The sequence below is a fragment of the Limanda limanda genome, chromosome 4, assembly GCF_963576545.1.
Source record: "Limanda limanda chromosome 4, fLimLim1.1, whole genome shotgun sequence".
Lineage (NCBI taxonomy): Eukaryota > Metazoa > Chordata > Actinopteri > Pleuronectiformes > Pleuronectidae > Limanda > Limanda limanda.
This window is the reverse complement of record NC_083639.1, coordinates 29,185,507-29,199,828: the sequence shown is the minus strand read 5'-3', so window position 1 is coordinate 29,199,828 and position 14,322 is coordinate 29,185,507.

Below are 14,322 nucleotides of genomic sequence, written 5' to 3'. Positions count from 1 at the left end.
AATCAAACTAACTGACCTTGACTCTTTCCCCCTCCCTCTCTCTCTCTCTATTTCTCTTTCAACTGCCACCGTTCAAACACACACACACACAGACACACACACAAACACACAAACTGACACACACATGCACATAATCAACTGTGCAATTCAGTAACACCCATCTGTGCTTGGACATGATTATAGGTGGTATAAAAAAATCCTGCTGTTTGCAAAGTAGGATCTGTGTGTGTGTGTGTGTGTTTGTGTGTGTGTGTTTGTGTGCGTTCATGAGTGCTAAATAGCAAAAATGGTTCTTTCTATTCATCCTGCAGGTGATACTTGTAAGTACACTCCTTTAGCTGCTATTATGGAGCTACTTTTATCTCTGTGTGTGTCTGTGTGTGTGTGAGTGTGTGTGTGTGTGAGACCAATGAACTGCTATGTATCTGCAGCTGGCTGATTGGTGACTGCTGGGTCCAGGTGTGTGTGTTTGTGTGTGTGTGTGTGTGTGTGTGTGTGCGTTCAGGGGGGAATTCATCCCCTTTAAACCGAATGACCAAAAAAAAAAACCCATTCCTCTTCCCTCCCTTTGCTCCATGAGAGTTTTGAATATAAACATTTTAACATAGAGAACTTGTATGTTCACTATACAAGCAGATATTAAGAGATGAGAAGCCGCTCTATACTCTGATCACTTCTCTTTATATATCACAATAAGTAAACTGTAAAACGGACAGATATTACTCTGAATATCCTCCATGTTGTTTTCATTTGCCTTCCCTCAGGGGTCACAGGGTCAAATACATTCTAATAGCTCCTGAGCAGAGTTCATCATAAAATGGAAATCTTGATGAAAGTTATTGAAATGTGTCAGAGCTGCAGAAATGTTCCACAACACAGTTATATATATTTCCCTTTTAGTCTTTATGTGTTTTAAAGACGAGTCAAGGAGGGTCAGAGTCGATTTCCCTTCACTTCTGTCTGCAGCCCGACTCTGATTTATTCCGCAGCACAACCTTCATGTTTCCCTTTACATTAGACGTTAATGTCATGTGGCACAATGCAGATCTGGTTTCTTTTCACTGTACATCTCCCACCAAGGTGACGCCGGGAGTTAATGCAAATGCAGAGAATGTTTTTAATCAGTCCCTGTGCAATCATCAGGCTTTTAGAGCAGGAAGTACGTTCTCCAGCAAGTAGATCATTCTTCACCTTGAAGGGCAAAGTAAAGTTTTTGATAATTATTTATATATATCTATATAAAAGTAAAAGTGCGGTATGGAAAAAAAACCTAAGAATGTTCTGAATGGACAGGTTCATTATCAGCTGCAGCACTTTGGATTCACTCTCACTGGATTCAGGATTCGACTTGTGTTGTTCCTGAAGGAAAAGGAAACGTAGAGATGATAATACTGAGAATTAGGAATGACCTGAGAGAGAAGGTCAGGAAACAGAAATATTGGAGAGAAAATGGTAAAAGATGGATTTAGGACTTGGTAAAAAAAGAACAATATGATCAATAAAACACAATATGTGCCAGTAAGATTAGATTAGATTAGATTTCTTTATTTATCCACACAACGGGGAAATTCACTTGTTACAGCAAAAAGAGAAAAACAGAATTTAAATAACAGTGCCGAAGCAACAATAAAAAAGAAAGATCAAAATATATACACTACTAAACTACACGTAATGAGAGTAAAAATATACAGAAAACAAAAACAACCTGCAAAACAGACACTGTGCAAAAGCAGGTACTGGGGAGAAAGTGGAGTGATGTACGTGTTATTGTAATGAAAACAAAAGTATTATAAGTAATATTGCAACAGTAGTGACCATGATACAGAAAAAATAATTAAAAGTAAGTGACCATAATATAAATAATACTACAAGATAGTATAAAGGAAAATATAAATATTGCAATGTAACCATTATAAGTGACCATGATATAAATATAGATGTAAGAGCATTAAACCAGTTTCCATTACGCCTCTTACAAGAGGAGGAAATAGCAAGAAGCACAGATGGTAGAGAAATGTACAGAATAGAAAATATGATATAAACAAATCAAGGTTCATCGGAACAAATCTCCTGAAGGTGAGCAGAGCGTTGGTCGTGTTCTTTGTCCTCTGAACGCGAAGTGAAGTCTTTTTTTAGTGTTTCTACAAAGACACAACGACTAAAAGCAGCAGGACAAACAGTTTAGAAGATGATAAACAACAAGGAGGTAAAGCTTGAATTCGACCCTTTGACACATGTGTTGAGTCCTGTGAGGTCTTCACTGAGAACACTGACCCAGTGATCGGGTTCATCGGCTCCCGCTCCGCTGCTCTATGTGTCCACACGTCTGATACTGAGACAGATGTGAGTGGACGGCTCTTAGCTTCGGTCACATGGTGCATCGTCAAGTGCTGTGAAGGGGTCCTGCTCTTTTCAGCTTCGGCTGCTTGCTGACGGCCGGTCGGCGTCTATTCAGGTTTTGATTTTACCGGTGTAGTTTCCACAAGTCCATTTGGGATATGATCGGAAATACTGCACTTTAGACCTTTTAGGGCAGGAATCTGCAGCTGTTTTCACATCTGTACAGGGAAAGATTTCTAATGATCTATCACTGAGGATAACAAATGCATTTCTTTGGTTGAATAATCTAAAACATAAGTCAAAGAAAAACCAGGTGAAGTTAAACAGAGTTAGTTTAAAGTGTTTTACAGAATACTGTTAACATTTTAGAGTGATTCTGAAATGTTACGACAGACAAATCTAATGTTGATCTAAGGTGATCAGGTTTTATTGCAGGTTTACTCACACAAGGAATTCGGTGTATTTGTTCAAGTATAAATATAAAAAGAATAAAGATGTGAAAATATAAAAAAGGAATAAAAAGGAACACAAAATTAAAATAGGTCTTTAGTTGAATAATCCAAAATATAAGTCACAGAAAAAACAAATGAAGTTAAACAGATGAACAGAATGATATGATTTCCAGCTCTATACCAGAATTAGTTCAGAATCAGAATCAGAATTATTTAATTTGCCAAGAATATTTGCACAAACAGGAAATTGCCTTGGTGTGGTTTACAGTGTTACACAGAATACTATTAACACTTCAGAGTCATTCTAAAATGTTACGACAGACAAATCTAATGTAAAGAAGATCGGGTTTTATTGCAGATTTTCTCATACAAGGAATTGTATTCGGTTTATTTGTTCAAGTATAAATATAAAAAGTATAAATGTGTAAAAATATAAAAAAAGGAATAAAAAAGGAAAACAAATCAAATATGTAAAAATGCTAACAGTATATAAAGACTTTCAGAACAGACTTGTCAACGAGACACTGACGTGCGTTAGGTCGGAGCCGAGAGAATCTCAAAGCTCAACGAGGAGGAAAACGTTGGAGTTTAAAAGACGAGATGCTATCATGTCACCACGTCGTTAGCATGTTAGCATGGTTCACTGCCTATCGGAGCTAATGACTGTGAAAACAGCTGCTCGCTGGGACGCCATGTTAGGCCAGAGCCTCGGGAGCTGATAGTTTAATGAGGCTAGAAAGCTGCTGACATGCACACACACACTCACATGCACACACACACACACACACACACACACTCAGACACACTCACACACACACACGCAAGTACAAAAACATGCCCTGAACCCCGTCCTTATTCCAAGTCAATGAACTTACGTTTCTAAAACTGGAAGCAGAATTGTGTGTGTGTGTGTGTGTGTGTGTGTGTGTGTGTGTGTGTATTTTTCACCCCCATACAAATATGCAACTTGTCTCCAGAGAAGTGAAAGCCATGTTTTCCCACATTCAACTTTAAAAGCATCTTATTTAGGTGATATTTAAACATAATTAAAAGTTTAAAAGTTTAATTGCTTCTCGAATCCTTTTACACTTCCAATTAGACCTTTGATGAATAGTCCTGTGTGTGTGTGTGTGTGTCTCTGTGTGTGTGTGTGTGTGTGTTTACATGTGGGGGTGTTGGATTAAAAGAGTTGAAAGCTCCGCTGTCCTCCCACATCCTTTCAAAGGAAAGGCTACTTTTTCAAAAGCCTCTCAAGGCTTTGGTGCCTTTCTCTCCGTGATGGAGCAGATAATCACAAATCACAGCTTTACACTCGTCCACTTTTTAAAACATCGCTCACCATTTGTTTTCTTTGTTGTACAAATTTCAGGCATCGCGCTTTTGAGAAAATTCTTCGACAGTGGAGAAATTGGAAATGTGAAATCACTGACTGAAACAAGGTCATTTTGTTGTTTTCTTAAAGTCCCTGGTCCACTCTTTTCCATTTGATGTGTTTTCATTGGATTGAAATGTGTATTTTTCTTTCTTATTTCTTATTACAAAAAGAATCCAATTTAAACCAATCGTGTGTGAAATATCTGAAGACTCATTTCCTTCTCCTAAAAGGAACCAATCTGGGCTTGGATGGTGGAGAGGAATCTGATAGAGTCGTGGCTAGGATCTTCATTTTGTGAGCCTGAGTTAAAACAACTGATAAACAATATTATCATGAGATGCAACTACACACAACTTAAACGAGGCCTCTGGGAAATGTTATTGCTGCAGGATTATATAAAAGACAACTCTAAAGAAAGAGGCTAATAAGTAAAGGTCGTGTGGGGGGGTGGTGGGTTGTGAGTCTTGCTGCAGTTGGGCCTCTGAACTTGTTGCTCGGCCGCTTCAGGCGAAGAAGAGGAGCTGTAATATGAATTTGTTTTGATGATGAAACCAGGAGAGCAGAGTCTAATATGACTTAATGTCAGGCGTGGATATGGATTTGCAACATGGCCGCCCACTCGTTCATGTGCAACAATCAAAGACGTGCCAGGAAAATGTATTTGTTTAACATCTAACACTTTACTGGAGTCGAACAGAAAAGGTTAGTTTTCGATATGTGTCTTTTATAATAGCCGGAAATATGAAGTGTAGTGTAGGCTGCAGTACTGTGGATGGCCACTAGGACAGACAGATATATCAAATCTAACCATAGACTGTAAATAGATAGATAGATAGATAGATAGATAGATAGATAGATAGATAAATGGATACTTTAAATTTAAATCTTTTTAAATAAAGATTGACAACGTGACATCTCCTCAAAAGTGAAGCCAAGTTTGTCTCGATCGCCATCTGGTGGCTGGCTGCAGAAGACGTCATAGATCCCGCCTCCTTTTTCTCGAAGAACCTCTTTTCCACAGTCTGCGTCACGTTGATCGGAATTGTTTAAAGCATTTTTCAGATTTTTTATGGTAAATGTTTGTGCGGTGGAAAGAACAGAGGGAGGAAGAGGAAGAGGGCGAGAAAGAGACAGGCGGGAGACGAATGGACAGAGAGTGAGGAGAGAGAGACAGAAAATGTCCCCTGGCTTTAACAAGTTGAGGTGTTTCTGTAGCACGAACCATTGACATGACCGTGAGCCAACTGTCCTTCATCATGTGTGTGTGTGTGTGTGTGTGTGTCTGTGTGTGTGTGTGTGTGTGTCTGTCTGTCTGTCTGTCTGTGTGTAGGTAGTGAGGCAGCCAGCACTGTGACAGGGAGGAGAGTGGGAGGATGTATCTGTCAAGAGTTCACTGTGGTGTGTTCGTGTGTGTGTGTGTGTGTTCGTCTTCAGTAAGTGTGTGTTTGTGTGGTTGTGTGTGTGTGTGTGTGTGTGCATGTGTGTGTTTTGACCACTGTTGAGGCTGTCAGTGGGAGACAAGTTGAGGTGAGGAGAGGTCTCTAGTGTGTGTGTGTGTGTGTGGAGGGATGATTCTATGCTCATGTGTTTAGGCCTGTTGTCAGTTTGTGTGTGTGTGTGTGTGTGTGTGTGTGTGTGTTTGTCTGTACTGGGCTGTGTTAAAGCTCCGTTCCACCCGACCACCCAGGTCCAGACCAGCTGTCAGTCATTTTGGTCCATCCTCCCCCTGCTCAACACCTCCACCAACACACACACACACACACACACTCTCGCACAATACGACAAAAACATGGAAACACAAAACTAAAAGTCGCATTTCACTATAACTCTAACATTCAAAAGCACGTGATGGACACACACTCACTTTATTGTATTTTTACTTCTAATTCACTGCATTTGTTCACAAGCTGTAAACGTTGTGTCCATCATCTTTGTCTGAGTGCTTTCACTAACAAGTCAGGACACACACACACACACACACACACACACAAACAGACACACACAGGTGTTGTTTGGAGTGTGTGGCTGCAAGTGATTAGCATCTCTGACCGGGAGACTCATTACTCACACTCCTCACTCTGGCCACCGGCCTGACTCACAGATGAAAGCACTTACACTCGCTTGTCAATATTATGGCCCCATCTCGTCTCGTATATTTCTCCGAGTTTAACTCAGACAGGAGCAGAAAGACAGGATGAAGAAGATAAAAAAAGGAGGAAAGACGGACATTTGTGTTCCTTTAAATTCACAACAATGGGACTCGAGCCAAATAGGACAGGTTGGACACTGAACTCTGCAGATCCTCTGTATTTTCTCCAGAGGACGAGATGTGTCAACACAAAGCTCCGAGTGAGAAGCTCCGGATCATCCATGGACTTTTTCCGCCCGGCCTCCTAGAACCCAGTCGGCTGAAAGTCAGGAGAACTCGATGTGTGGACTCAGCAGGGGGTCCAAAGAGGCAATGAATGAAGAAGAAGAAAAACAATATCTCCGGGTGACACACATGTAGGAAAGGGAGTTTGTGGTGATGAGGAAAAATCATGTGATCTCTGCAGCGGGGTTGATGAGTCACTTCCTGTCTCTGCAGGAAACCACCTGCTGTGTTGTGCTCGTGTGAAAAGCAAAAAGACGATAACGTCCGTGTCCGATTCTCCGGACTTTATTGGTCGTGTCTGAAAACATCTGTGTTGTCTTTGCTTTCTTCTTCAAAACCACACGTGTCAGTTTCACCGAATGACAAACTCAACCGATGTGTTATTGTCAGTCGGATGAGTCGATATACAACAAGCAGTCGGATTAACCTGAACCGTGACTCCTCAAGTTGCTCTGTGGTTGTGAAAATATCCAAACTGGAGTCGTGGGCTTGAGAGATGAGACATTTTCCTCTTGTTGCAGGAGTTTATATATTTTTGGAATGTGATGACGGATGGAGCTGACGCACGTGTCTGACACGAGGCGGCCGTGTGTCAGTCTGAGGAACTCTGGTGATTTCATGTCCTTTACAGTCGGACTCGGCTGAGAGAGGAAAACGCCTTCAGGTGCATGAGGTTGTTCTGTCGGACCAAGGTCACTGACAGGTTAGCTGGAGTCATAATGGAGAGGGGGTGGAATGCATCACTTTTTAACATTTCTGTCGGAAATAGGCCAATGGCAGGCTCTGGGGAGAGTGCACACACACACACACACACACACACACACACACGCATGAAAATAAAATCAGTAGAATGATGAAAGAAGTAGAGAGAGAGTTGGAGGGTTATGCACCTGTCCAAAGCTATAAATACACACACAGCCACACGCACACACACACACACACACACACACACACACACACACACACACACACACACACAGAGCCCTTGGGTACGCCCGTCCTTGCTCTCCGGTCAGGGTGAAAGGATGACCTGGTTTCAACAGTATGACCTCAGGTGGTGCAAACACAAAGACACACAAACTCTCTGACTTTCAAACAAATAAACACACAAACACACACACACACACACACACACACACACACACACACACACACACACACAAATGCACAAATAACTGAACAGGCAACTGCAGAGATTGTACCTTTTTTTCAATTAGAGAGTAGTTTATACTCGGGTTTCTATAATGGTCTATGACACACACACACACGCACACACACACACACACACACACACACACACACACACACACACACACACACACACACACACAGGGAGATGGGTATTCAGTGTGTGTTTGTGTTTGTGTGTGTGTTTGCGTTTGCGTGTGTTTTCGTGTTCTTTGTTACTGAAAACATTCTACGTGGACAAAGGGTAGATGTTGAATCACAGATTAATATTTTCCAGCTGCTCTGAATCTGCATAGACTAGATTTGACCCTCACTTTATGCAAATGAGTAAAAGTCCGATGTGCATCTATCGTGTGGACGTTCGGACTGAAACCTGAGCAGCTGCAGTCGATATCACCCAGAAACCAACAGGACCCCACATCTCTCATGTCAATCTAGATGAAACCGCAGAGTTCAGTAGGGCCTGAGATAAAGATCACCTGCAGAACCTCCGTCAGCTGATATGTGAAGTGGAGGCCAAACGTCTGGTGAACCTGCAGCGAGCCGAGAGGAGCTTTTAGCACTGGAGCTAATTTAAATGAAGCATTAAGCCTTCGAGAGGTGGAGAGTGAAGAGCCACTTCAACCTACACGCTCCCCTTCCGAATATTAACAGGGATTGAACTGGCACTGGCTTAAAGGGATAATATGTGGAGTGGCTGTGCAGTGTGTGTGTGTGTGTGTGTGTGTGTGTGTGTGTGTGTGTGTGTGTGTGTGTTGGAGTTATACGAATCCTCAAACTGTGTATTTAAACGACTTTAAAGATGTTGTTTTAATGCTGATTTCAGACAGATTGTCAGTGGAAGACGTGAATGTCTCCTCACAGGGACAAGGGACAGTTGGAGAGGGAACATTACATTTATTATAGCAGTGGAAGCTTGAGATATTGTAAATCCATACTTACAGCAAGTATTCATATTATTATTATCTGGTTATTAGAACTGCTTTGTAGTCAGTTTGTAGTTTGACCACATTTCCACACATCGACCAAAATGCATCGACGATTGGCTTTTTAAATTATGTTCAGTCATATACTGATTAATAGACATTAGCAGTCATATCATTTATGGAGGACCATACATGACTTAAGTATAAATAAATAAATACATAAATAAATAAATACAGAAATAAATAAGGAAATAAATTAATTAATACAGAAATAAATAAATAAATACAGAAATAACAACAGAAATGTCTAAATAAATGTCTTAAATATATTTGCACATTTGTTTATTCCCTGATTTATATTTTTCACGTTTTCAATCACCTTATGCTAATGAGAAAGGCGGGCCTAACCGCAGTCTCATGCAGGATTGGTCATTTATTTAGACATTTCTGTTGTTATTAACATATTTATTTATTTATTTCTGTATTAATGAATTTATTTCCTTTTTTATTTCTGTATTTATTTATTTATTTCTGTATTTATTTATTTATGTATTTATTTATTTATACTTAAGTCATGTATGGTCCTCCATAATCATTTGGACCTAAAGCGCAAAAATGATTCGAGAGCAAATGTTGGCCAGCTGATTTTAATAAACGGTCCATGTCACGTCTTTTAGTTTAGACTTTCCATAAAACTATTTTAGGTGAGTTAACTCAACTAATGGGCAGTGAAGTTAAGGTGAAAAATAACTTTTTAAGTCACATGTAAAATTCTCTCAACTTAAAATATGATGTGGTTGTTTCAATCCATAAAAACGCACAGTTACGAGTTCATAAGATGTAATAATTCAGGTAAACTTCACTTTTATAGATGAGTGGATCTGAATAGTTTCTTAAAATAGCATTTTGAGTGAACTCCTTAATTTAATGTCAGCTTTAAAGGTGAGTTAACTTAAAGAGGATTTGCAGCTGATTTCCCTTTCTTGAGTTAAATCAACGTTTGCTTTCGCACAGTGAGGACGTGCAGGACGACATGTTGTGTTGTGTTGTCTCCTAAAACAAAAACAATATTAAACTTCACTTTGCGTGGATTCATTTCCCTCATGATGCTGCTGAGCTTCCTCTTCCAGTTTATTTCCTGTGAGTGACAGCGGGTCGTTGTCGTACAAGTCAGGTCCAGTGTGTTCACCTCCTTGTGTTTCTCTCTCATTCTCTCTCTCTCTGGACTTTATTGCATCTCGGTTAATTATTGAGCCGTGAGCTCGGCCAATCATTGAGCATTTATAATTCAGTGGTTTAACATATCACAGCGAGCGGAGGAGAAACCTGCGACTACAGCAGCAATACTTCACTTTGACATGAAGACCAGTCGAGGTTGTAAACAGCAGCTGTTAGTGTGAGTGTGTGTGTGTGTGTGTGCTGGGAAAGTGCAGAGGATTAATCTTAGCCTGCACACACACACAGACACACACAGACACACACACACAGACTCCATCACTCTGTGTACCCATCAGTTAGTGTAGCAGTGAGGTAAAGATGGGGTGAGGCTGGGGTCACTTCGACACTCACTCAGCTCAGACTTAAAAACTCTTCTTCTCCTTCGTGAATCGTGGATTCTAATCCACAGGGAACCAATCATTTTACACCCAAAGTCCAGAAAGGTGTGAAGAATATAGATGAGTTCACGTGAATGTTCGGACATCAAATATCAAGAAGAAAGATATCAGATATTTGTCAGTTTCATATTGGACAGAAGATGTTTGAAACTGGATATGTTGTTTATAATTTATCTGCCTTAGTGTCGCAACAAGATGTGTGTGTGTTTGTGTGTGTGTGTGTGTGTGTGTGGGTGTGCAATGTTTTGAAGTATCTGTGTACACAAACACACGTGGGAATAATTGCAAGCAGAACTTAATTATCACCCAGTGAATTCCCCGAGCTGAGGAAGAGGAGTGTGTTTACTGCCAACAGCTCTCTCTCTCTCTCTCTCTCTCTCTCTCTCTCTCTCTCTCTCTCTCTCTCTCTCTCTCTCTCTCTCTCTCTCTCTCTCTCTCTCTCTCTCTCTCTCTCTCTACCTAACACACATATCCACACACACACATATTAACACACGTGCATATGTGTTCCATTGAACACATGCATGTTCACAGATATACAAATTCAGAAACTCATAGTTTAAATGCCAGCATATAAGTTTGTGTGTGTGTGTGTGTGTGTGTGTGTGTGTGTGTGTGTGTGTGTGTGTGTGTGTGTGTGTGTGTGTGTCTGTGTGTGTGTGTGTGTGTGTGTGTGCGACGTGCACTCTTCACAGCCCGCAGCATCTGTTTCTCCTCAGTAATCAGAATCGAGCAGCAGTGAAAATGCAGCTCGTGCACTCTCCAGCAGCTAATCATCTCACGCTGACAAACTTTATGAGTTTGAGGCGTTTTCTTTACGAGTCTGTGAGGCTGCGTCAGAAACCTTCATCAGCTCCGAGCAGCTCGCGAGACAAATGGACTCATTTAGTTTTATTGTACGTATTTATTGACGATATTAGGGCGAGAGAGGGAGAGTGAGAACGAGCCGAACTCGTCGGAACATTGATCAACCTGCAACTTCACGTCCAAGAACTGGAACATAACGGAGCTAAATGTGACATTGTGACTTAATGGCACGTTTGGAGAAATATATTGTCATTGACACTGATTCCACCTCTTCCTCCTCTTTCTCCTCTTCCTCCTCTTCCTCCTCTTCCTCCTCCAGCACTTTCCAGACCCTTGATTCTCTTTAAATATGTTTTCTTAGAGTTTCCTTCCTCCAGTGTGTCGTACAAGTTCTGTGTGAATGTAAAAGTTCTGCAGAGTAAAGAAGCCCCAGGTGAAATCCAGATGATTCTGAAAACTCATTTCCATCATTTCCTTCCTCTTCCCTGACGGCCCGTTGAGCAGTTTCCTTTTCTCCGACTCCGGCGAGATCGTGGTTCCGTTTCTCCAGAAGTCTAAACCAAACTTTTGTGCTTAAAAGTTGACAATATTATCCCCATTTCTTGGAAATTCAAACAGAACGAGGATGAAAAGCAAAGAGAAGATTACCGAGAAATCTGAAAGGAAAAGTTTGAGCTCCTCGTACTTTATCGGTTTTAATTATTTGACAACTTAAGTTCATGTATATTTGATTTCGATTAGAGAATCAAAGCTGGGAGAAAAAGGGAAGAAGGATCGGAGTGATGTTCAGAAAAATGAGAGAAGAGAGAAACGAGTGATGAGATGAGGAGGGATTGAGAGAAGAGAGGATGAGGGCAGGGGTGAAGGAGAGCGAGAGAAATGACACAAGGATGCTGGTGACGAGGAGAGAGAGAGAGGAAGAGAAAGGAGGAGAATAATAGATCTGAGAGGAATGAAAGAGGGAGAGAGGCGGAGGTGAAGGAGGAAAAGGGAAGAAAGAGTGAAGTTGACAGGAGAGGGAGTCGCTCGCCCCTGTAGTTCTGCTGAGAGGAGGTCTGGACCTGCTACCTCTCCTAATGAGCACCACAGAGAGAGAGAGTGTGTGTGTCTGTGTGTGTGTGTGTCCTTGTGTGTGTGATACAGGAGTGAGTGTGTGGCGGTTGTTCCCCATGGCTGTGTGTGTGTTTGTGTGTGTTTGTTTGTGTGTACATCTATATCCGCGAGGGCCAATTTGAGTGGTAGAACTTGCCTCGTCTGCTCAGGCTCAGATTTGCTTCAGGTTCATGTTCAGGAGAAAAACCAGATCAGACTCCTGGACTTTCGTTATTACACATTTCAGTCCCCAAACATTTTTCTTTATACACAAACTCGTGCCGCTCGCTGTGTTCATTCTTGTTCTGCACATTTTAGTTTTAAAAGATAATTAACGAATCGATGCATGGGTGGACGGAAGAGGAACAAGGGAATGAAGGAAGGATCAGACGAAAGAGGGAAAGCAGGAACGAAAAGTGGGATCGAACTAACAAATAACAGAACGTAGGAAAGGACAAACTAACAAGGGAAGGAAAGAATGATGGCAAAGCGGGATGGAACAAATGGAAAAGGGAAGGCAGGAAGGAAAGAAACGAGTGGAGGAGAGAGAGGACGAGTGAGGGAACAAAGTGATGTGATTACTTTTAAATTAACATCATGAACATGAATGTTGCTAATTTATGTCTTTGTCAATTTGCAAAATCATTTACATCAAATGCATCAGGTGTCGATTCCCAGAAGAACATTCATGTCAGTTTATCGCTGCTCATGTTTTTCAGGGTGTTAATGAGAGTGCTGTGATTAAACCTGTGTGTGTCTGTGTGTGTCTGTGTGTGTGTCAGTGTGTCAGATGACTCATGTTGTGAGTCAGTCCGGCTCTGACACTGGTCATGAGACTCCCTGACAGGCTGTTGTGTGACACGAGAGGCTGATGTGACAGTTCACACCAAACACACAATCATCCCAGAGCGAAGTTGTGAATCAGAGACAAAGATGCAACGTCTGGTTTCACGTGTGTTGGTCATGATTGAAATCCTCTTATTTGAGTCGTTAATAGAACAGAGGTCTTTCTGAAATCATGCATTCGAGGATATTAGGATCTGACCTGAGTCAGATTGGATCTTTTTGACCCAGTGACATTGACAATTACAGATTTTTCCCACGTTTCTTTGGATTTTTTTTATCTAAAAAGTCCCAATTTCTCTCCTTCATTTCCAATTTGTCCATTTTCAATCCAGTGGTCATAGGAAAATAAAAAAGAAACAAGAATTACATCATGTTTTTAACACAATGTCCCAGTGTTAATGCCAACGTGTACCTGGCCCATGAAGACCACCTCCCAACCTGAGTTGCTCTGGTCTATTGAGGCTTTCTGTGGCCCCGCCTTTATTACTGTCGCCTAGCAACGAAGCTGAAGTTTCACACAACAAGTAGAAAGTTTTTAATGCTCCCTTTTGTACCGGGAGCTGTTCAGTTGAGTTGAGGCGTGAAACTCGAGCAGCGGACGTCTTGTCGCCTGCCGTCGCCGTTACCGCTTTGAAAAACGCTTTCGTCGCTGAATCCTTCGTTTCTCGGAGATGAAAGGATGCGTCGGAAGTGTCCTTTGAAGTGGGACGTGCCGACGTTTGACGCAAGTGCAGCAACACGAGGATCTGAGACACAGCAAGAGCATGTTCTGTATCTCCATCTCTGTCTTTTCGATGATCTATGGGCTGTTTTGTGATTCATAACCTGCTTTTACATCTGGGGCCAAAGCGTGTTTAGATTGTTTATTCTTTTCTCATCATTATTCCGCAGTAAACAGAGTTGATCCGGGTTCCATTTCAAAACCGGATCAGAGGGAGTTCCCTCAGCTGCTCTCCTCCGTGCTGGACTCAATGTGATTTAGCTCAGGGTCAAACTGGGTTGGACTGGAACCAGGCTGGACTGGTTCGGGTTCCAGTCCAAGACCAGACCGAGATAATTAGATTTAAGAGTAAAAGCTTACAGGTGTGTGTTTTGGGAAGTGAAATAAAGTTACAGCAGCTTCGGGGAACACGTAAATCAAATCAGATTTGTGTGTGTGTGTGTGTGTGTGTGTGTGTGTCTGTGTGTGTGTGTGTCTCCTATTTTGTAAACTTCTCTAAATTTACTTAGGCTACTTGCTGCAGCCAATCATTTCAGACAGAAAGCACGTGTGTGTGAGTCTTTGTGTGACATTGAGTGTGTGTGT